General features: G+C 35.2%; 1 pseudogene; it reads right to left on the bottom strand.

Annotated features, from left to right (window-relative positions):
* Positions 1-13,798: 13,798 nt before the first annotated feature.
* On the bottom strand, positions 13,799-23,818 carry LOC145819355 (serine decarboxylase-like; annotated as a pseudogene).
* Between the last annotated feature and the right edge of the window lie 805 nt (positions 23,819-24,623).

Below are 24,623 nucleotides of genomic sequence, written 5' to 3'. Positions count from 1 at the left end.
TACAAGTTAGAGTCAAGCTGATTCCTTGCCTTCACTTGTTGAAATTTGTAGCAATTTACAAGTTGGAGTCAAGCTGATTCCTTGCCTTCACTTGTTGAAATTTGTAGCAATTTACAAGTTGAAGTCAAGCTGATTCCTTAATTCACTTGTTGAAATTTGTAGCAATTTACATGTTGGAATTAAGCTGATTCCTTGTCTTCACTTGTTGAAATTTGTAGCAATTTACAAGTTGGAGTCAAGCTGATTCCTTATCTTCACTTGTTGAAATTTGTAGCAATTTACAAGTCGAAGTTAAGCCGAGATTACTGTTTCTCTTCACTTGTTGAAATTTATAGCAATTTACAAAATAATGTTAAGCCGACATGTGATCATCTGTTGAAATTCGTAGCAATTTACAAGTAGATCATTGTTGAAAGCCGACATGTTGAAAGCTTAGTATATTGTTTAAACACTTGTTGAAATTCGTAGCAATTTACAAGTAGATCATTGTTTTAACTTGAAAAAAAACATTACAGTATATATTAACACTCGTTAAAATTTACAGCAATTTACAAGTAGGTTAAACCGAAATTACTGTTTACGTACTTGTTGAAACTTAAAAAGAAACTTACAGTAAACATTGAATTGTATATACTTGTTGGAATTTTTTCAAAAGTTTTTCAGGACTGAATCTTGCCGAAATAAAGTTTGATGTTATTATACCCGAGGTATGTAACCCCGAGGAGATTGCACAAAGGTAGCAAAATGCAGAAGCAAATCAAAAAGACATTAAAAAATTGAGGCATCCATAAGACAAATTGTTCAAGAAAAAGGCACATCGGCCATACAAAGAAACCTATATTGCCAAAGAAACAAAAAAGGTACAAAAAACATGGGAGTTATGATTCTTCTGCTTCAGAAGCAATTTGGGTCTGAACCTCGGCCGATTCCTGTGGAACTACTTCAGCGGCCTTCTCTGCTGCCAGCTCGGCATCAATCTCTGCAAGTGTTTTGTTAAGACTTCTCTCAGCTAATAGGAGGTCGGACGATAATACCCCTATAACAGCTTCCCTAGGCGCCTCACCGACCTCATCACCCTCTTCATCCAAAGTTAAGTCCAGGATGGGCTTAACTTGAGAAGGAGACCTGACCCCGGCATCACCCTTGGGTTTCTTCATCAAGGCCTCAGCATTCTGATCATCTTCATCCTCAGGCTCCGATCCAGATTCTTCTTCGGCTTGGCTTGGTGGAAATGAGAGAGGAATAGCGTCGGCATTACGGAAAGGCGAGTCAGTAGGAAGGTCAAGTCTTTTTAGCAGAGACATCCAACCAAGGGAAAATCCCCTGTTGCATGCTTCCCTGACTTGAAGCTTGTACTCCTCAGCGACGTCGGCCATGCCCTGCGCATAAGCCTTTTCATCAGCTTCTTTGATTTCAGCCTTTTTCGTGGCCAAGGCCTCCTGAAGCTCTTTCTCGGCTTGGGTGGCCTTTTCCTCGGCTTCATTTTTCTGCGCTTCGACAACTTTCTTTATAGCTTCAGCAGCCTCGGCCTTTTCTTCAGCCAAAGTTTGGGCTTTAGTGGCAGCCTCGGCCTGGTCTTCCAATTTCTTCATTTTTGCTTGAAGACCCTTGTTGATCTTCTGGAGTGCGGAATACTCCTTCTGCAAGTCAGATAACTTCTCCCTGTTCTCAAAAGATTGCATGGAGAAGGAGTGGGCATGCTGAATAGCCTGAAAGAACACAAAAGCAAGGAGTTATTACAGAAGTTTTATAAAAAAATAAGGAAAAGACAGGTCACCAAGTGGAGACACTTACTTGAACACAGTGTTGAAGCATGAAAGCATAATTTTCATACTCACTCATTCCAGCATTCTTTTCCAGATCACCTGGGAGAAGAAGAGCTGTACTAAGGGCAACGCCGACATTAATGTCATCGGCGCTGTCAGTAGCCATGACCGGCTTGTCCTCCAGGGTAATCTCGGGCGTCCAAGGGACGTTTGGCACCTTGGATTTTGAAGTCGTTGCAGAGGAGGACCTCGGCCTCTTTGATTGGGTAGACTCGGAGGGCTGGGTCTCGGCAGACCTTTTTGCAGGAGCAGAAGAAGTCTTCTTACTCTCAGCCAGTTTTGAGATAGGCAAACTATCTTCAGCCTCAACAGCCTTGGCCTTAGGCTGGGCCTTCTTGATTCTTTTCAGCTTCGGTGGGGGCATTGGTTGGGTCGGTACAACATCAACATCAGTCGGAAGGTCGACTAAGAGATTTTGAGCAATTGGCTTTGCTCCACCCATTTCGGCAGTTTTGACAAGACGGCGCCGACGTTTTCTTTCTGGTATTGGGATCAAGTATGGGGCTGAAGAAGATGGCAGATCGACTAGGTCAGAAGTGGATCCTTCGTCTGCTCGTGGTATGGAAGCAATGGAAGGAGTTGTGGCAGAAGGTGGAGAAAGACTCTTTTTCTTCCTTTTTGGGACGTCGGGCAGTGTGGATTTGTATGTCGGGATAAAATTTAGTAGCAGGGGAGCCTTGCACTTGTGGAGTGGAAGGTCAAGGAGCTTCTTTAAATCTTTTCCTGGGAAGAACGATTGGCGAAAGTTTTTTGGTGGTTGATGAAGATCTGCAGGACAAGCAAGTAGTCATTAGAAACAGACAAAGTTTTAAAGACTTGGAAAAGGAATAACTAAGTATTGGCACTGGGCTCTTACCCATGCCCTCTTTAACTGTTCGAGGAAGAGGGTAGAGGTGAACATCTTCGTCTAGGCCAAATTCCCAATTTCCCGAAGCAATGACAAAATCATCCCCGGCTCCCTTGTTGGAATCCGGGAGGTCAGCTACAATTTTGAACTCGGTAGACCTTGGCTTGAGGTAGTAGACATAACCTCTTTCCTTCAGGTTAAGGGGGCACATGGTATAACAAAATTGGATATCGGCAAGGGTGATCCTAACGTTCTCTTGCCTAGCTAGGGCTATGATACCATTAATCACTCGATAAGAGTTGATGGTAAGTTGCATAGGGTTCAACCTATAGAAGTGGAGAACCTCGCGAAAGAGAGGATTGAGTGGAAGCCGGAGTCCACATTCAGTAAAGGCTACAATAGGAAAGGGCATCGTATGATCTGTGGGCATGATGGAATCATCATCCCCAGCAAGCCTAAGGTGAACATCGGCTGGGATGGAGAACTCCTGCCTAAAGTATTCAAGTTTTGTTGGGGAATTTACTCGATGTCTCCACATATCCATAACGTCGGCCTAAGTTCAGAAAGCTGTGTTTTAGAAAATAGGTGTTTCAAAAGGGTTGCTAGAACCTCGGTTTCAAAACCTGGGAAAGGGCTGGTAAAGTTTGTTTTAGTTTTTCCTAAAGAATGAAGGTTCTACAGACAAATCCCAAACCTAAAATTATAAAGATGAAGATCGGGGGCACAGATCTAGTAAAAAAAACAAAAAACAGAGAACAAAAGCGAAGTTTCAGAGAAGAACAGGGAAGGGCTATCAAGAACACGAAGAATACAAAGGGTTAAGGGCCAAGAACAGTAGTGAAACAGTGCAAGTGTTCATAAAATCATGAAATAAGACGCACTCAGGTGAATGATTCACGAATAACACTTAAACAGAACATAAATAGCAAGAAACTTCAGAAACAATCAAGAATTAGAAAAAAAGGGTAAGGGGGCCAGTTGCTTACCGGATAAACTGAAGCCGACGCAATATTTGCCGAGACCAGACGATAGTTGTAACAGTAGCGAAAGCTTCGCGGAAATGGAAGAGTAAGGATGGTCACAAAATTTGGGACTTAGAACAATGGCGGATTCGAAGAGTGCTAGAGCTTTTAGAGAGAGAGAAAACAAGAAATCAGAATGCAAAAAGTGAAGAAAAGAAAAGGGAAAGAAAAGGTTTGTAAAAAACTTAAAACGGCGGCAAAACAGGGCATTTATTGTGCCTGGAGCACCGGATACGTTAGACGGCGCAGACGAATAAAAGACAGCTTGTAGGCGTGTCATAGACACGGGCCAATAAAGACAAAGCACGTGAAAGGAACGGTTAGATGTGCATGACAGCTCATGCGCGTGATAGAGTACATTTGAATTCTTATTCTTCGAAGAGAACACATCGGCTTAAAAATAAATTATTTCGGCCAAACGGTTTTTGAGCCACTATGCAGAAAGAAATATCGATGTAGGTTCCATCACCTCAAGATGCCGAGGTAATAAAACCTAGGGGGCAGTTATGGGGATATATTTCTTGGGTACCAACACGTGGCATGACGACGCCGACGTGTTTGGCCGAGGTACCATGTGTCATGGAAATTACGCCGAGGTGCTCTCGGAGTTGCCGAGGTTGTCTCCAAAGATATTGGAATCCGAGATAAGCAGATAAGAACAAGAGTCCTAGGACAAAGAGGGGACTTAGCCAAGATAAGGATAAAGCTCTTAGGGAGTTTATCTTTATCTCTTGAGAAATCCTAAGTAATCACTAAATTGAAGTCTATAGAAGTCATGCTTCTAGTAGGACTTGGATTGAGTTAACTATAAAAGAGAGGCACCCCCATGGGTCTAAGGTACGTAGTTTTATATTCAAGCTTGTGAGTTTAGCACTTGATTATCTTTGAGAGAGATACTGACTTGATCGTCGGAGTGCCCCCGGGTGGAGGAGCCACCGCCGGAGCCCTTTCTTTCTGTTACAGGTTACTGGAGCCATCTATTCTGCCGGTGTTCTCCAGCTGATTACTAGGCGGGCAGTGTGGTAAGAAAATTACTCACACACCTTTTAATGACTATCTTTGCCAAAATAAGAGCATCTCCAATGGTGTGCCATTGGAGCTGCTATTGCCAAATTATGGCAATAGTTGATAGAAAGGCAACTCTAATGGTAAGTTTTAGAAATTGTTATCTTTGGCAAGTGCCAAAGCTTGTGTCAAATATGACATTAGCTTTGGCAGCTACCAAAGCTGCCAAGTCAGCTTCAACCAACGGTTTCCTCCCTCCCTCCCTCCCTCCCTTTCTCATCATTATTTCCAAACAAAAAAGCAATTTTCACCCAATTTTAAGCACAGAAGCAATTTTCACCCAATTTCACCCAAAATTAAACAATTTCAAACACAAGCAAGATAGCAAAATTTCAATTTCACCATTTTCAAGAAAAAAAATTAAAATAAAAATTAGAAAATAAACAAAGTGAGTCAAAAAAATACCTGATGAAATAAATTTGGAGGGGAAGAGAGAGAATTCACCATTCCAGTTTAGATAACAGAAATAGTTGTAGACAGAAGGTGTTTGCTTTCATGATTTCATGGCCTTTGTGTACCTGTTTTCATGGCCTCTGTGTAACTGCTTTCACAGTTTCATGATCAGATCCTCCTTGCTCGTGGTTGGAAAAAGAAGCATTTGTATTAGGGATGGAAGGCTTCGGCAGGTGGTCTTCCATGTCCATGGGAGATGAAGGAGGTGGGTTTGTGAAATTTGGAGACATGGATGATGAAGGAGGTTGATTTGTCAGATTCGAGGTTGGTTTGTGAGATTTGGAGACATGGATGATGAAGGAGGTGGGTTTGTGACATTTGGAGACATGGATGATGAAGGAGGTGGGTTTGTGACATTTGGAGACATGGATGATGAAGGAGGTTGATTTGTCGGATTTGAGGTGGGTTTGTGAGATTTGGAGACATGGATGACCGATTCAGAGGGTGATTGGAAAATGGCGGGGTTGTAGGAGTGAGACAACTGCAAAGATTTGGGTTCTAGGAGTGAGAGAGAAGTGAGATCAAGAGAGGGGTGGGGGGTAGATAGAGACGGAGAATAGAGAGAGAAGTGTCTATCTTGTAAGGGAAGAACCGATCAATATGAAGAGAGAAAAGAGAAGAGAGTCAGAGAGTATGTAGAGAAGAGAGAGGAAGATGATTATAAAGAGATAAAGAGATGAAGATGATTCTAGATAATAAAGATCTCAGCCATTGGAAATGGGAGATAGAGATCTTAACCGTTGGAAATGAGAGATATAGTGTCTTAGAATGTGTAATATGAGCCCAACGGCTCTATTTGAATCTGAAAGTAAAAAAATTAGCATACAATTTTTAAATGGCTATAATTAAACGACTATTTTTCTTTCAATTTAAGTAGTATAAATACACATACCTTGTTTTACCAATTTAAGTTCACAGCAACAATTTTTCTTTTAATTATATTTTTTCTCTTTTATTTTTCACACAATCAGTATCGAAAATTCATTAAAAGCAAAGAGAAGAAAATTATTTACTACTCAAGAAGATGTGTCAATTTGTAAGCTTGGTGTCACATTACTGAAGACCCAATTGTTGAAAATTCGCAATTGCATGCTCATTTTTTGGAAAGAATTTTTGAAAATTATTGCTCGTTGCAGAATGATCAGTCAAGAACACAAATGTCTATCTCATCTCAATGGGGTATAATCATGAAATGTTGCAACAAATTCCGTGGGTGTTTAGCGCAAGTCGAAAATCTACATCCAAGTGGGGCATCACAAGTTGATATAGTAAGATTTCATTTTCATTTACTATGTTAGTTCTTTTATTTTATCTTATATAAAACTAACTAATTAATTAATTTAATATTTTATTGCCATATAGATGCTTCAAGCAAAACTATTATACCATCAAGATGAAAACAAACATTTTGCTTTTGAACATTGTTGGCCAATCTTGCAATAATCTTACATCAGGTGGTAAGATGTAACTTCTACGAACATGGTGAAGTTAAGGATACATACACCGTTTTCCCTTGTGGATAACCATATTTATCTTGAAAATGACACCAGTCCAAGAATTGGTAATAATCTAACTATTAGTGAGAGCAATGTCACTGCAAAAGGTAAAAGGCCTATGGGTAGGAAAGCTGCAAAATAATCATTTTGGAGAAATCAAGTTGTTGAAGCTGAAGTCCAAAAAATGAGTATACAATTGGAGATATTTAACCAACACATTGCTGAGAAGGAAAAGAAAAGAGATGAAAGAGAAGAAAAAAAGATTCAAGCACTGCAGGAGATGAAAGAACTTGAGATCAGAAAACAAGAACATAAGATAATGACTACTTACATTTCTCATTTGGACTCTTAGGTGAAAGCGTATTACATAATGCAAAAAAAATGAGATTTTCGCCAAGTGGTCCTCAAATGTCAGCAGCTCAAATTACTATCATTATAACAAAAAAGGATTTTTACGGCGTACAATGTATGCCGTTGTAGACACCCCATTTTTGACCGTCCTCAAGACTTGGACGTCATCATTTGAACACTCAATGATCATCCATGTTCGTGTTCGTCTTGAGTTCTCGGAGGTTTCGGTCACGCACCTTGCCTCAAGACCTCACGACGTGTTTGTTTTGTGCTTAGTTGTGCACCAAACACTTGTGTTTTTGCTTCTGAGGGCAGGGAATGGCTTGTTGGCCATCCCCACACCTCACCGGCCTTGGCTTGAGGCCACCGGCCTTGTTTTCTTGCTACCGGCCAAGGATTTTGGTCGGTCGGTAATATTTTTGGTCGGCCGACCATTTTTGTTGGTCAATTGGCCATATTTTCCAGCCGACCCCTTTCCATCTTCTTTTGGCAGATATTTATGCCAACTGTGACAGTTGGCATCCACATTACACCCCCTCCATACACATGTGTGTTTAGTTTGTTTTAGCTCTATTTCAGCATGTATTAGGCTTTGTTTTGCCATGATACACCTCTATTTTGAGTTGGTTTAGACATGCCATGTATGCTTCATACACTTGTTTTGTAATCCCACGATTTGGCCTTAACATGCATCATGTTGTAACATGTGTTTTTAGCATGATTTTGGCTCAACTCCATGAAGTTTTTAGCCTTGTTGTAGCATGCTTAAGCTCTGTTTTTCACTATTTTGGTTATGCTTGCATTGTTTTGTATAACCACCATGCAATCTAGCTTGTTATCTTTGGGTATGGAATCCTCTAGCATGCTCTATGTGGATCATTTCAGTGGTTTGGCATCACTTAGAATGTTATTTCAGTCCATATTTCATGCTTATAAACTTACACTTATCACTCCTTTAATGTCTTAAAGAGTTTGTGTTTTATGCCTCATGAATGTGTCATTGTGTATGCCATCATGCTTAGGTCATTGGGATGCCATCTAAGTGGGATTTTGGGCTCATTTTGACATGTCATAACTCTGTTTTGGGTTGCTTAAATCATGCCATGTTTGGTTGTATTAGGTGTAGTGTAACACCTCTTTGATGACCTTGCATGCCTTATGATTTTGCCCTTTTGTTTTAGTTTGTTTTGGCTTTGGTCATTGCATGTTTTAGGCTCACTTTAGCATGATTTAGGACTGTTTTAGGTCATACTTGCCATATGCTCTTTGTTTTGTGTAGTTTTTGTTCAAGTCCCTCGACTAGTCTTAGGCTTCAGTCTTGAGCATGCCATGCTTGACTTGTTTATGTGATTTGGCATCACTCCTAGCTTCATTTTAGAGCATGTAATGTTGTCATATTTGCATGCTTTTTATTCCTTTTAAGTGTGCTTAAAGGTTGCCCCTTTTGTGCTTAAAGTGATGGGCCATTAGCATGCATGTTTGTATGTGGTTTTGTCCCTTATCCCTTAGCATTTTGGCCGCTGATTTGGGCTTATTTGAGAGCTGCCTATTTTGGTTTAAGACCATTCCCACATGTTGTTGCATGCTTGCCTTGCATGTTGTCGCATACTTGGCCTATTAATATGTTGTTGCATGCTTAAGTGGTAGTGCATTTGGCATGCATTCTTTTGGTTTTACGTTGCTTAACATGTTGTTACATGTTTGCCTCACATGTTGTTACATGATTGAAAGAAGTCACATACTTGTTCGCATGCTTGTCTTTGCATATTGTTATATGCTAATTGCCTTGTGTAACATTGTTGCTTGTATGCTCATTTTGCACTAGTATGCTCGCATGTTTAGGTTGCATAGCATCGAGCATGTATCCCTTGCCTCTTGATCAAACATTGCTTTGAAAATGCATTGCCATGTTCTGTCTATCCTCTGCTGCAGCAAAACAAGATTCTGCAAGAAGAGATGGTCGGTCGACCATCTTCAATGCCGGCTGGCCATTAATTGTTAGCCGAGATTACCACAAATGGTCAATGACCAGTTCCCCATGGCCGGTGGCCTCACCTCTTGGTCAGTGACCTCCCATAACCCTCAGGGAGTAGTTCAGAAGTAGCTTTGAGACTTGCGTAGTCTTCAGAGGTGCAGAGCAGTGATAAACAGAGGCAACATGACATGGCGATGGATTTCCGAGCGAAGCCGAGCATGCATGCATTCGTCCTTCTTCTTGAGGCTGCTTTACTACTTTCAATAGTTTAATTAATTTGTTAAATTAGTTAAATGTTGTGTAATATTTAATTAGCTCGTTGGTTAATTAATTTGTATTATTCTTTTGGTCCCTCCCTCGAGAGGGCGCAATCGTGTAATAAGCGTGCGTGTGTGTGATGCATGTTTTCCAACCTCCAATTCTTTCTCCCTTTTACTTAACCGCTTACGATGGTTAGTTCTAGGACATGTTTCAATTAGCATCCTTATGCTATGCATGTTTGCATCATTCATCTGTATTGCATGTACCGGGCTCGGCGCATCATGCTAACTGCATAGTATTTCAATTCCAACTTGAATACGTGTATCGAGTTGTTGCATTTCACATGTCATCCTTAGATTAGTCGAGCCTATTCTAGTTGAATTTTGTATGCAATACATTAGCCATTCTAACATAGACTTGGATCATACATTGATTACTAACATGTTCTGTGTTTTGGCTCGGAGTACATTGTGAGTGTTTATACTTTAGCATCTTGCATGTGTGTAAGTGTTAACATGACAACATGCTTGCCATGAGACTAACTGCATAGTTGATATAAACTGCCTGAATGCCCATGGGTGAAGGTTGGATTACTTGAATTGGGACAATTCATCAAATCCGCATTTTAGCCTACTTGCGAGTAGCAAACTTCAAACCATTTCCAAACAAACGGATATGCGATACTTTGTTTCAAATTAGGTAATCTAGTCTATACTTGTGTGTTGTACGCATCACATAGTAATTCTAGCTAATTAATCGGAATAAGAATGCATGTGTTCTCAAAAACAAGATATCATGTTTAGTAGTGGCCGATCTTTGATTGGGCGAGCGGGGGTGCTCATAGCTGACCTTCTCCAATCGTATCCAAGTTCCCGAGCCCAGGCAACTTTGGTCATGACCGACACGTGACCTTAGGCAACGAGTCAGGGTTTCCTAAATTCCCCCAAAATAAATATTTAGGTGGCGACTCTGTATCTGGCAAAGCAGTCCATGTTTGGCACTTCTTTCTTGAAAATCAGTTTTCTAAAACGATTTGCCGGATCTGGACTCTTTGGTGATTTATCAATCTCACATCGCACATTGTGGGATCAGATTAAGAACCGTGACATTTGAGTCCGAACTGTAGCACGGAAGCCTTCGGGGCGCGTCTATAGCCGTAAAAACCCTTCTACAACATGCAACGCGTGTCATATTATGACCAGTCATAGAAAGGCATTCACTTTCAACGACATGCTTCGTACGCCATTAAAAACTATTTAACGGTAGATTTTGTGCGTCGTTATTATTTTTCTACGACATGCTAGAATACGCCGTTAAAAACTATTTAACGACAAATTTGTGCATCGTTATTACTTTTTCTACAACTACTTTTGCACGCTGTTAATTGGTGAGACAAATAACGACGCTGATTGCGCACCGTAAAATATGTAATACGACTTATTATGCCTGTCGTAGAATATGCTGTTTTATTTAATTATTTATTTAAATTTAGCAGGTTCTATTTGACCAATTTTGTACAATCTAACAAATATTACAAACAAGCATCACAAAACATCAATCAGCCACCAAAATATTGTTTGAAATAACAAAAAGAAACTATATCCATAGATTATAAACATTCAACAATTGTCTATACATTCCAAACATTCGAAAACTATATCCTTAAGTTCTAAACTGTCCAAAAAGTTTAAACCATCCAAAACTATGCATATTTAAGTTTCTAAACATATCCAAAACAATTAAGAAATTATTTAAAACTACCGGCAACAATTACTATAGCAGTTGCAACTGCAGCAAACCCACTTGCTCCTATCACAGGACGAGGGTGCCCATCTAAGCTTGCAACTTTTACCACATTGCTTCAAACCTGCATTTATCAAAACAAAAGAGATTTATGAATTAGGTCCCGGCCTCAAGTTCGCTTATGACCTAGCAAAAGAGATTTTAGAATGACAAAATATATTTATGACAATTTTAAACAGTAAACTGGATTTCAAGCACTAATTTTGACAATTTAGAGGGGGAGTTCACAATAAGCCAAGAGGAAAACACCAAAACATTGAAAAACATAAGATGAAAAGAAAATCACCAACCATGTGGAAAATTTATAGCAACATTAAAAAGAAAAATATAATTTAAGAAAATATTTTAATAACCTTTTTTGTTCTTTTTTTTTTTTTTTTGTGTAAGTACTTTACTCAATACCACAATAACATATAAGAATGAGTAGAAACCTCGTGAAGCTAATGTTAAAGTGATAATACTAAGCTAAATGAGATCATATGCCTTTGGATAGATGAAAGAAAACAAGAGAGATAACACATGAAGTAAGCTTCAAATTTACTCTAAAAGATACACAAGAATCAATTGGGGAAATATCAGAATTAAACATTTTACTAAGCATATAATATGCCTGTAAAACTGCATACAGGCACTTTCTATGTGCAAAAACAAACATGCACCAAATCCAAGTACACCTAAAATTCATGTGGTCCATGTCCATTAGTACTACACAACACAATAGTCCAATATGATTGTTTTAGTAAGTGTAATTGCTTCTTTGATGTTTGATATAAAAATTAAATAAATAGCAGATAAAATCATTTTCCTTGCATCACACCTTTTCAATTAGTTAAATTAAGTGAGTGCTTTATGCTAATTTAACATAACAAAGCATCACAAGAAAGTCTATGCTTTATTTTCTGGCAAACTTTTTTCCAATAAACTAAATAGTTTTTCAACAAAAAACATATTCCATAGTTTTGTTTTCTTTTTTCCATACATGCCTACATCTCTCTGTCCTACCTAAAATTACTAATATTGTAGCACAACCTTACTATCATTAAAACAAGTGATTAAAATATGAGATTTCTTGTGTATAGTTCTAAGAGCATACCAACGTCAACATAGATCCTCTTTGCTGCAGCATTGATCTGTTATGTAGATGGAAAAAAGATAACAAGAAACGGCAATAGTTGGTTAAGTTTTTGTACAATAAGAAATACAACACAGTCTATGAAAATCGATAAATATGCCAAATCAAAGACAAAAATTTGCCAAAATATAAAATGACTTAATCCAAAAATTCAAACCAAGACAAAAATGGGGAGAGGGATACAAGATTTTGTGATCTGGTAGTTCTATGCTCTCAGCAAGTTGTATATGGAATTAAGTGAAGGACACTAATAAAGCACATCAGATCATAACTTAATAGAAAAAATGCACATTAGTTCTATAAGAAAAGTTTCCTTTGCAAGAAAGAGGAAATGGTTCTTCACTTTTTGACCATTTCTTACAGTGTATGGTTATTGCTGGCACTAGAAAAGGGGGTAAAAAAATCCAAACAGAAAGAAAAGGAAAATAACATAAAAATTATGAGGAAAAAAATGTTCCCTTGTCAGTAGATGAGGATTAATAACTAGAAATGGACTTGTGATTCTTCAAATTCCATGTCTTCTTGCATAGCAGGATGAGCAGACGACATTAGATTGGTTTTTTGTATTTGATCTTTGAAAAATCGTAGCTTTCTTGACATCTTTGCACGTCTTTTTACCTGTGAAATGACTCCCAAACACATGAAAATAAAAATGATGAAAGGAGACTATAGTAGATATCATTCCACCTATAAAAAATATATTGAAGTAATTTTGTTTAGCACTAAGTTCATACATCAAGGTAATCTAGAAATATGAAAATAAAAATGATAATAGGAAACTGTAGTAGATATCATTCTACCTATATAAAATGTTTTTAAGTAATTTTGTTTGGCACTAAGTTCATAACTTATCTAGATGGACATTTCAAAACATCGATCCATCACCCAAATTTCAATCGGTATACATATTCCACAGAAAGAAAAGCCAACTTACTGAGCTCTTCTATTGTTGTTATTTTTATCTCTTAACAAATGGTGATAAAGGGTAATTGCTTCGTCCCTCATTTGCTTGTAATTGTTAAGAACATGAAAGGCATTCCTCATGATGTCAAAAAGTGAGGCATAGTGGCGCATAATTAATCTTTCTTGTTCATCACTCAATTATATTAAGCCTGACTATTGTTTTGGTGCTCCTTGTTTTCTTCCAAAACAAATCCACGACACTTTCTCTAAAATAAAGGCAAACTGGTAATTTCACAAAATTCAAATTGTGCTCCACCATCCTGAACTCCCACTACTCACAAATTCTCTTTGCAGAGAGAGGTAAATGGAATAAAAAACAAGAGCTAATCTAAAATATGAAGCACAGGCACAATTCGTACCTGCCCTCTTGTTAAAGACCAATATAAAGGCAAGTGAAGCAGAAGACTTCCATTTCCACTTGACTGGAAGAAACAAAGACTCTGTAAATTTGTATACGTATATGTAACTCTAGTGACATAAAGTATCTCACATCACAACATAGCTTGTACACTTAGGTAGCTAAAATGGTTGAGTGTAATCTTATTTGTCAATAATGAATAGAAATATGATCATGTAGATACCAACAGACTTCTCTGTTCGACGAGTTGAGGAAGCATGAAACTGCAATGTTTACATTGAGAGAAAGAGAGAGAGAGAGGGAGGGAAGGAAGTACTAATGTTTACATTGATAATTACTGGCTTGCTCTTGTGGCAAAGGAGTTTAGTTTTGAAATCCTTGCAATCAATTTCACCTGAGACCAAATTGCCAACCTATTCAGATTCCATCCTGTACATTCGTGCAGCTTTGAAAACAGAATAATGTGATTCACGTGAGCCATACAGAATGCCATCTGGAAACACTTCCCTCCTGCAGAATCAGTATAATCTTCTTAAACTTTGACAAGATACACGATGGGTCAAAACATCATAAAAATAAAAGGTCACAAAAATGAAGTCTGTTGATACTAACCTAACTAATATACCATGAAGATTGCTTTCTGTTCCACAATTTGTAATGTAACCCCAATATTTGTTCTTCTCAAGTTCCCATAGGCGGGCAAACCAATCCAATACACCCACTTCAAACTGCTGGGAATGGACTCCATAGTTGCTCTCTATAAATGGATCACCAAGATTTTTAATAGAGAAATGTTGTAACTATCCCAGAGCACCATAATCGAAATCAAGATTGTAGGGGTACCCTGTTGCAAAACATAGATCTCTATATGAGATACAACAATGTAATAAATTTTAACGATGCAAAATCAAAAATTTTAAAACTCCAATTGATATAAATACCTGAATACAACTTTAAAAACAATTAAGCATGAATTTTATCAAAAACTAATTTAATGATAAAATTATATCACAATTGTGTTTGTGAGAGAGAGAGAGAGAGAGAGAGAGAGAGAGTTCATCAATTTTTCAAATTCTCTCTCCCAACCTCCCAAATGCTTGTGTCCCACTGTATTTCCACATTTGAGAGACTGAAATGGCCCATGTTCACATAGTGGAAGAAACACATCAGAACTGAAATCTCATAGTACTTTCTCTTCTAAGACTACAAGAAATAACAAGAAGTATCAAGTAACAAGATCAAAAAAATCTGTTCAAAAAGTTAACACCAGGTAATTCCAAAATAGATGAAAAGAAATAACCTCTGAAAATAACACAAATAGAACACACAGGAGCAACACCATGTTCGCCTATTTCACAAAGTTGGTGACACTACAATGTATGCCAGATTGTTTAGATTTAGGTAAAACCCATATCAGTGCATCATCTTTTGCTTTTTAACCATGATGCTAGGTCTACAAGATCCCTATTCCTGTTTGATGAACATTTGTGTTACTTTTCATGAAATAATGCTATGGCTTATACTCTCAATGAGAGCAGATAAAATATTATTGAAAGTTTGCACACTAACTATCTTATATTATAGAGACAACACTAAGCATTTTTCATTTATATGGGCAAAAAATCAGTGTAACATGTTTAAAAAAATTAGGGTACTAGAAATGAAAATGTTGAGATGATGAGTGGCATGCAAATATGAAACAAATGCATGAAATTAGAAGTGGCACCAATTGAAGATCAAATGAGGAAAAATACCAGATGCAACATAAACCAAATAATGCACATGTTAGGAGTAATTTGATTCATGTTAAGGGTCGTAAAAAAAATTTGAAGAACGTCGAGCAAAACATGAATTGAGACAAAAGAAATGTCTGAGACATACATACATATATATATATATATAGAGAGAGAGAGAGAGAGAGAGGACAGACCGTTGACGCAGACAACATCGAAGGGTTGAACACGGTGGTAATCGAAGAGAGGCTCGGCTTGTTCTTTAGTTGATTCGGCCTGTAAAACGGAGAAATCAAAAATCAAGTTCAGAAATCCTATAAAACAAAAACGGTACTTGGAAGATTAGGGGGCTAGAACTTGAAGTTTCACACCATTATGCTGTGTTTGGTTAGGGGATTTGAGGAGGGATTTGGAAAGGGAAATGGAAAAGATAGGTGAAATGTGAATAAAACATGCCTATATTTCACCTAGTTTCACACACCTTTTCCCTTTCCCTTTCCAAATTCCTCCCCAAATCCCCCAACCAAACACAGTGCTAGGGTAGAAGAAATTGGGGGCGAAGTCACAGTAATCGTCGAGGGAGAAGCAAAGGTCGGATTTGGGATCGTGTAGGGTTTGAAGGAAGCAGTTCTGATTGAAGGGTTGTTGGGAGGGTTTGAGAGTGTTGGGGTAGTGTAGTGATTGGAGTAGGAGGGGGTCGAGATTGAGAGAGGCCTCCGAAGATGGCGATCGTAAGAAACACTCTGCCCCCAACAGTATTGAACGCACTCCGTCTCCTTCTCCCTCTCCCTTTCCTTCTCTCTCTCTCTGTCTCTGTCTCTTCCTCTTATGTGCCTTGTGATGAACCCTAGCCTTCTACTTTCCTTTTGATGATGAGAAGTAGCTAAGGAGTTAAATGTATTTTGAATTGTTTTTTTTAATTTGTGTTTTGGTGTTGGGACTTTTTTTTAAAATAATGTGGTGTTTGGGGCTCAAAATTTTTATTTTGGCGTATTTTTTTTCAGTCATACTTTTCATGAAAACAATTGCGTGTTGTGGAAAGTGCAATATTTTCTAATGGTAGACTTTTTGTGCGTCGTGAAAAGTGTGATTTTTAACGGTTAGTTTTTTGTGCGCTGTGAAATGTTCAATATTTTTAACGGCTGGTTTACATGTGTTGTGTATAGTTAGTATATTAACGGCATGCCATATGCACGTCATAGAAAATTTTAATATTTACGGCTAACATTGCAAGCCGTAAAAAAATCATCGTTATTAACATTCATGACATACACAATAGACATGCCGTGGTTGAAAAATTATTATGGCATGCAAAAAAAGCAAGTTGTAAAAATAAGAAATTACAGCTTGCATTTACTGTATGTCGTTAATGTAAAGCCGTAAAAACCCAGTTTTGTTGTAGTGTATTTCCCCATGCCTCCTGATGAATAATTACGAGATAATGTATTTTTTTGCAATGTCATTTATTTTTTAATGTAATTGTTAGTCTTTATTTGCAATGTCATTTTTTTGTGTTTTGTAATGAAATTTAATTTTTTTTTATTTTTGAGTATTTTCTACAATGGATGGTTGTTGGTGGGTGGTTGTTGGTGAATGAATGTTGGGTGAATGATGAATGATTATTGGTGGATAATTGGTGATTGTTTATTTTTTATATGTAGTTAAAAAAAAAATTATTAAATATGTAGTGATATGTTTTTTGGTGGGGTGAATTATATTTATTTTTTTTTAATTTTTCAATTTTTTTCATTTTTTATATTTGTCTAGTTGGGAATAATATAAATATATAATTTTTTTTACAAACAGTTAAAAAAAAGTCACAAAAGACAAAAAATAAACAAAAATAAAATAACAAAAAAAATCTATATCCAAACAACACCTACAAATTTAGAGTGAAAGTTGGTTGAGATTTGCCAAAATAGTAAATGGCTATTGGAGCACCATTGCTATAATTTGACAAAATAACACTATTCATTGTCAAATTATAGCATTAGCAATAGCAACATCGCAATAACCATTAGAGATGCTCTAAGGATTGGTTCCCAAAAACTAACAAGGCTGTGAATAGAGTAACGAATTATGAATAATGATGTGGCTTAATAAAGACTTTATATTTTAAAGCAAAATATCTATAAAGATGACTTATGTTTATAACAATACCACAACCACATCATTCTTATGGTATTTTTTTGTACCCATTCACTAAGTGCACAGAAATGGTCAGTCACAGACAAGACACAAGTGGGACCCACATGTGGGATCCACCTTTTGTGTCTTGTTTGCGATTGATTTTGTGGATGATTTCTATATTTATAACAACTCTTTTTTATATGAATTTTATGTATAAATTAATATATTATCATATTTCTAGAATTATGAATTTAATATGTGCATTTAATGTCACAAGATTATGACAAGTGAATTTACTAACTCAAAATAGATGACTAGTAAGAATTTGGATGATTTAAGAAAACGAAGTGGTGGACTTAGAATTTGGACCCTTAAATAATAATGTGTTGAGGGAGATGAATTCTATACAATTAAGTGTGGCAAATTAAAAGTAAAGATTTCTGTAATTTCATATCTCTAGCTCTCTATATATAGTGAAGAAACAAGATAGTCCATTTGCACAAAAAAAAGAGAGAAGCTAGACAATCCATACCAAACTATGAGTAAGCCTTCATTCACTTGTTTAGCCCTCCTGGTTGTGCTCGTGGTGGTGTCATCTGGTTAGTCTTTCTATTTCTCTCTCAAATATAAGTAGATACAGAATCTATATAAATAAAATGAATAATTTTTTTTTTGGTCTTATCATCAAATTTCATAAAATTTTGTTCATTTATATTTATTTGGTGTTCTTTTCCTTTTTAGATTTTGTATTCATAACAGAGAATAAAACCAAGAACACAAAAATTAGAAATTGGTAATAACATCAAACCCTAAGTATATATGGATAAATAATATTATTTAATAGTGAAGCCTATCAATAAATTCTAAAAAATCTTATCTAAGGTTATCATTTAGCTTAATGTCCGCACCCTAACTTAGCAGGCTTTTACTTGACGCAAGTTCATACCTTCGTTTGAAAATATGTTTTTTCTTTAAATTTTTATGCAAAAATATGTTAAAAGTAGGTTGAATGAAAATAAATCCTTGATTTTTAATATTTGTTAATTTTTTGACTTTAGGTTTTAGTTACTTCATGACTCGTTTGGAAATATGATTGTTTTGGTCTAATCATTTTATTTTTTTTCCTCTCATAAAAGTTAAAAAAAGTCAAAAAACTCATCTCAAACGAGACTTTTTAGTCTCAGTCTAAAAGTCTAAAAGTCAACCCACATTCTAAACGAAGGTATTGTGTATTAAGGTTATTTTGCAAAAATAATTAGGGTTCTAACACCTGCAATATTCAAAATTGTATAAATTTTCTCATTATTGATTGACAATTTTGTAGAGTGGCTAACACAAGCAAAGAAACAGACAAAATCAAAATTTTACGCCAAATTTATTTATCATATGATGTATTAATTTTTGGTGTAAAAATTGAGGCCAAGTTTGGGAAGTCTCAAAAAAGTCAATTTAATACAATTGATAATATCATTAGCCTTTTTTTTTTTTAAAGTTATCATTAAATTAGTTGAGATTAACTTACTGAGTTGAATAAATTTATAATGTTGTCCTTAAAAGTATGACACATGTTACTTATATGTGTATTTTTATAACAAATGCTAAGAGTTGTAATCAATCTGACCAAATTAATACAAAATCTAAAATTAAGAGTTAAAATTAAATCAATTGAAAATGTAGGATCAAAATGACACAAAGGATAAAATATAGGGACCATCGGTATAATTTTTTCTTTTTTGTATTTAATTTGTTTGCCATTTGTGGTGACATCTTACATGTCATTCATGAATTTTTGTACAATATATTACTACAATAAATTAAGATTTTAGAAGCAAAAATTAAGGGATAAAATATTTTTATTGTCAAAAGTGTCATTACTATATTTTAGTGACCAAATTGAACATTTACTGATGAATTACTATCATTTTGGTACTAACGTTTTTGTCACAAAATACAAACATTTTTTCGAACCAAATTATTTTGGCCCTAAAAATACATTTATTAATGACATTTTAAAAAGTTTATAGCTGAAAGTATTTTTTTAATATTTTACGAAATAATATTTCAACGACTATCCTCACAATGATAATAATTAATCGCCAAAAACAAACAAGTATGTGGATAGAGTAATGATATATGAATATATCCACAATGGTGTGGTTTAATAAGAACTTTTTTTTTTTTTATTTTAGAACAAAATATCTATAAAGATGAATTATATTTTCAACAATATCACGATCACATTATTCTTGTGATATTTTTTTTTGTACCCATTCGCTAAGTGCACGGAAATGGTGCACGGAATCAGTCACAAACAAGACACAAATGATTGATTTCACCTGTGTAGGACCCACATATAAGATCTACCTTTTGTGTCTTGTCTATGGTTGATTTTACGCACAATTTTTGTATTTGTAGTAAAACTCTTTTTTGTATGAATTTTGTGTATAAATATATTATTATATTTTTAGAATTCTGAATTTAACGTCATAAGATATATGTGCATTTAATGTCACAAGATTAGGGCAAGTGAATTTATCAACCCAAAATGAAAAAATAGTAATCATTTGGATGATTTAAGAAAGAGTCACAAGATATATGTGCATTTAATGTCGGGGTAAGTGAATTTAGGCTAAGTTTGGCATTTGCAAAATAATTCATCTTTTTATCTTTTTTTATCACATCACTTCTCTACTTTTCTGCACATCTTTTCTTAAAAAGACAAAAAGTGTACTTATTTAGGTCATTCCAAACAACCCTTTACTAACCCAAAATGAAAAACTAGTAATCATTTGGATGATTTGAGAAAAAAGTCATAAGATATATGTGCATTTAATGTCACCATATTAAGGCAAGTGAACTTACAAACCCAAAATGAAAAACTAGTAATCATTTGGATGATTTAAGAAAAAGAAGTGCTAGACACTTATAATTTCAATTTTTAAATTTATTTATAATAATATGTCAATAAAGATGAATCCTACACAATTGAATGTATGGTAAATCAAAAGCAAAGATTTCTGTAATTTCGCATCTCTATCTCTATATATAGTGAAGAAAGTAGACAATTTATTTGAAAATTTATTTATAATAATGTGTCAATAAAGATGAATCCTACACAATTGAATGTGTGGTAAATCAAAAGCAAAGATTTCTGTAATTTCGCATCTCTATCTCTATATATAGTGAAGAAACTAGACAATTTATTTGAAAAATTATTTATAATAATATGTCAATAAAGATGAATCCTACACAATTGAATGTGTGGTAAATCAAAAGCAAAGATTTCTGTAATTTCGCATCTCTATCTCCATATATAGTGAAGAAAGTAGGCAATTTATTTGAAAATTTATTTAAAATAATGTGTCAATAAAGATGAATCCTACATAATTGAATGTGGTAAATCAAAAGCAAAGATTTCTGTAATTTCACATCTCTACCTCCCTATATATTGAAGAAAGTAGACAATTTATTTGTACAAAAAAGAAAGAAAAAAATAAACAAGACAGTGCATACCAAACCATGAATAAGCCTTCATTCACTTGTTTAGCCCTTCTGATTGTGCTTGTAGTGGTGTCATCAGGTTAGTCTTTTTATTTTTCTCTAAAATATAATCGAATACAAAAATATATATAAATAAAATGAACAATATTTTTTTGGTCTTATCATCAAATTTCATAAAATTTTGTTCATTTATATATATTTGGTGTTCTTTTCCTTTTTAGATTTTGTATTCATAATAAAGAATAAAACCAAGAACACAAAAATCAGAAATTAATAATAACATCAAACCCTAAATATATATGGATAAATAATATTATTTAATAGTGAAGCCTATCAATAAATTCTAAAAAATCTTGTCTAAGGGTTATCATTTAGCCTAACGTCTACAGGCTTTTACTTGACCCAATTTCATACCTTTCATTTGAGAATATGCTTTTGTCTTTAATTTTTTTATGAAAAATGTGTAAAAATATAATGGATGATAAAAAAATGTGTAAAAATAGAATGGATGAATATAAATTTTTGATTTTTAATATTTGTTGGTTTTTTTTGACTTTTTAGTGACTTCAAGTTTTGGGTTACATCATGACTCGTTTATAAATATGACAAAATAGCATAAAAGCCAAAAAATAAATAAAAATATTAAAAAGCCAACAAATATCAAAAAGTCAAATATCATTCCCTTTATTTTTTTGCATATATTTTCGTAAAAAATAAAAAATTTGTCTCAAATATATTCATCTAGTTTGTTTTTGAGTTCTTAAAAACAATTTTATGAGTTTTTAATTTGTATTCTTGTATTTTTAATATTTTTTTGAATAATTTAAACAATGTTTTTTTTTTTTATTTTTATATCCACTTAATCTTAATACATGTACGAAGTAAAAAATTTGTACAAATTTTTTTAAAAAAATTCATTGAATACAACAAAATACAAAAATATATTGAATTTTTATTTTTATTTTTTGTATTTGATGAATTTTTTGAAGTTTATTTTTTCAGAAATATTATATATTATGTATATCTAAAAAATAAAAAATAAAAAATTTGTGTAAATTATTAAAATAATTTACTAAAAACAAAAAAAAATGCAAAAAATAAAACTTAATTTTTTGAAAAGTGAATTCAATTTTTTTTTTTTTTTTTTTGAAACCAAACGGGGTGATTAGTTTTTTATGTCATATTTTAACAAAAACAGATAAATAAATAATATGTTCTCAAACGACACCTAAATCTCAGCCTATTGGCTTAGATCGTTTTGGCAGGGTTTGGCTCTTAAACCGGTCCAACAAAAAAAATTCTATTGAATGGATTTGGATATCATTTTCGTGGGTCAATATGATCCGATCTCAATTTTAACCTTATTTTTTCATATATATATATTGAGTTTCTTTAGATATTTAATTTCTGAATTAATTGCAAAACTAACAATATACAAAATTGGTGATAGGAGTGCTAGAAGTTGATGCAAGGAACTTGCTAGAGTTAGAACAGATACCAACGACATGCATAACAGATGATGATTGCGTAACTTATTATTCTTGTGTTAAAGATCTGCGATGTATCAATTACACATGTGCTTGTCCCAAAAATCATATATGTGTTTTCTGTTGATGATGGATGGTTGTGGATTAATGGGCAAGGCCATGTTTGGGTTTTTCTAATTAAGCAGATGTTTGATAATCTGTTATTGTTCTCTATCTCCGTCCGTATAAATAAATTATGATTTCGAATAAAAGAGCCTTTTGTTCTGGTTTGTTGCTTTTAAAAGATTGTTGTGTTATTTGCTTCAAGGATGTTATAAATAAATGGATTTTTATCCCCTATTTTTTAAAATTAACTCAAAACTAGTGGGATTAAATAAATAAGTCTATCCAATCTTAAAAACAAATAAAAACAAATAAGTCTAAGAATATAGAAATCGAATACATATACAAGATAATGCTATGTGTTGGCTTTTTTGGCTTTCGAATGTTATTTATGTAATTCAAGCGTGCCAGTAAGGGTCATTCAGTCCTTACAGAACTTATAATTACCAACCAATTATCAGACGATTGTGTTGAAGTTCTTTCAGTCTCAATGAAAAGGATTTTTACTGGTGGCTTGTTTTAGAAGCAATTTATAAGAAATAACAAGTACAGAACAATTCAGAAACTGAATTTCATTGAGTAAATAAGAACTTACAATGAAATGACCTAGCCTTGAAAAGGTTTACAACAACGATTACTTGAGATTACTCCTAAGAAATGAAGTGTAGTACATGAATTGAAATGCTGAAATGTAAAAAACTGGAAATGTAAAACTAAAAAGAAATATGAAGTAAATAAACTGGTTTCTGGATCTGAGTCTGGGCTTTTTCATTCTGGGGCATTCTCTTCTATTTATACTTTTCTATGGCAACCGTTGAAGTGGGCCTTTAACCGTCGAAATATATTCCTACGATTGCTGATCATGTTCTCTCCATATTAACCCCACTATGCCATTCTTGCAGCTAGGTTTCCCTCCTGGATTTGAATTAAATTGTAAGTAACCGTTAAGACACGTCAGCACGTGCCTTTCAACTGTTCCAATGCTACACAGATCCACTACTACCAATATGAGTTACTACGTGTCTGTCTTTGATTGGAGACTTACCCTAAATCTCCACATTACTCTTTTCGTGCCACATGTCGAGCTGGTAATGGTTTTTACAAAATATACAGTCAACATTACCCCCCGCACTAATATACCCTAATACTTGGTGATATTAGTGGACTTAGCGCACTTTACCTACGTTCCAAGACGTGCATGGACTTTGCTTACTCTAGAAGGGTAACCGTTCTTTGAACAATGAAGCAATGAGCTTCATTAAATACTCATACTTTGAACTTCTACTATCTGTGTAAACAGAAAACCTTTTCATTATCTGTGTGACACGAGCGGATTGGTACATCTCCAATGGCCAATCATACTCTCTCTTACATTGATCAAATATATGAGGAGGCTTTGGGAAACGATTACAGACCTCAAAAGAACTTTAATGCACTTATTAGCCACACTTATCTGCCTCCATTTTTACAAGTCATGGATGCTTTTACCCCATACGAACCTCTGGATCAAGCATTTGCACAAATGGATCTTGGAAGTTCTTCATCTGCTCCAAAACTTTGTTTGTGGGACGAAACTGCTTCTAAAGTTGCTTCCTCCGGAAGTACTGGCTGGGGTACTTGGTCACCACAAGCTCAACCTCAAATAAGGGAACAGATTCATCATAGATTTGTTGAATTCGATGATCCCCTTTCGGTTCCTCCCTTCTCTCAAAGTTTGGTAGTATACCCCTACATATCCATTGACTACAATTGCCGTTTGGAGGATAACTTGCTTTTGGCGTGGTATACTTCCTCCATGCCAACGAGGATAGTACAGAAAACTCCTCATCCCACTGAAGCATTGGGATTCAGTCCCTTATTTTTGGCCAAAACGGCCAAGTTTTACTTTTCTGACTGGCTCAAATGTGTTAATAACCCTCAGTTCTCTCCTTCTTTTGGGATGAACCCCTCTGCACCCCCCCTTCCTCAGAACCCTCACTGGACGGAGGAATTGAAGCTCACCCTTTTCGAGAGTCGGCATTTCTCCCCTTACCAACCTACAGTTCCTCCAACTGCATTTGAGCAATACAAAGCTCAGCTTTTGCTCGCCGCCTTTTCTCACCTACCCTTCAACGTTCT

Source organism: Camellia sinensis, chromosome 2 (genome assembly GCF_055761805.1).
Source record: "Camellia sinensis isolate YWXY chromosome 2, ASM5576180v1, whole genome shotgun sequence".
Classification (NCBI taxonomy): Eukaryota; Viridiplantae; Streptophyta; class Magnoliopsida; order Ericales; family Theaceae; genus Camellia; species Camellia sinensis.
This window is presented reverse-complemented; position numbering and strand designations above follow the sequence as displayed.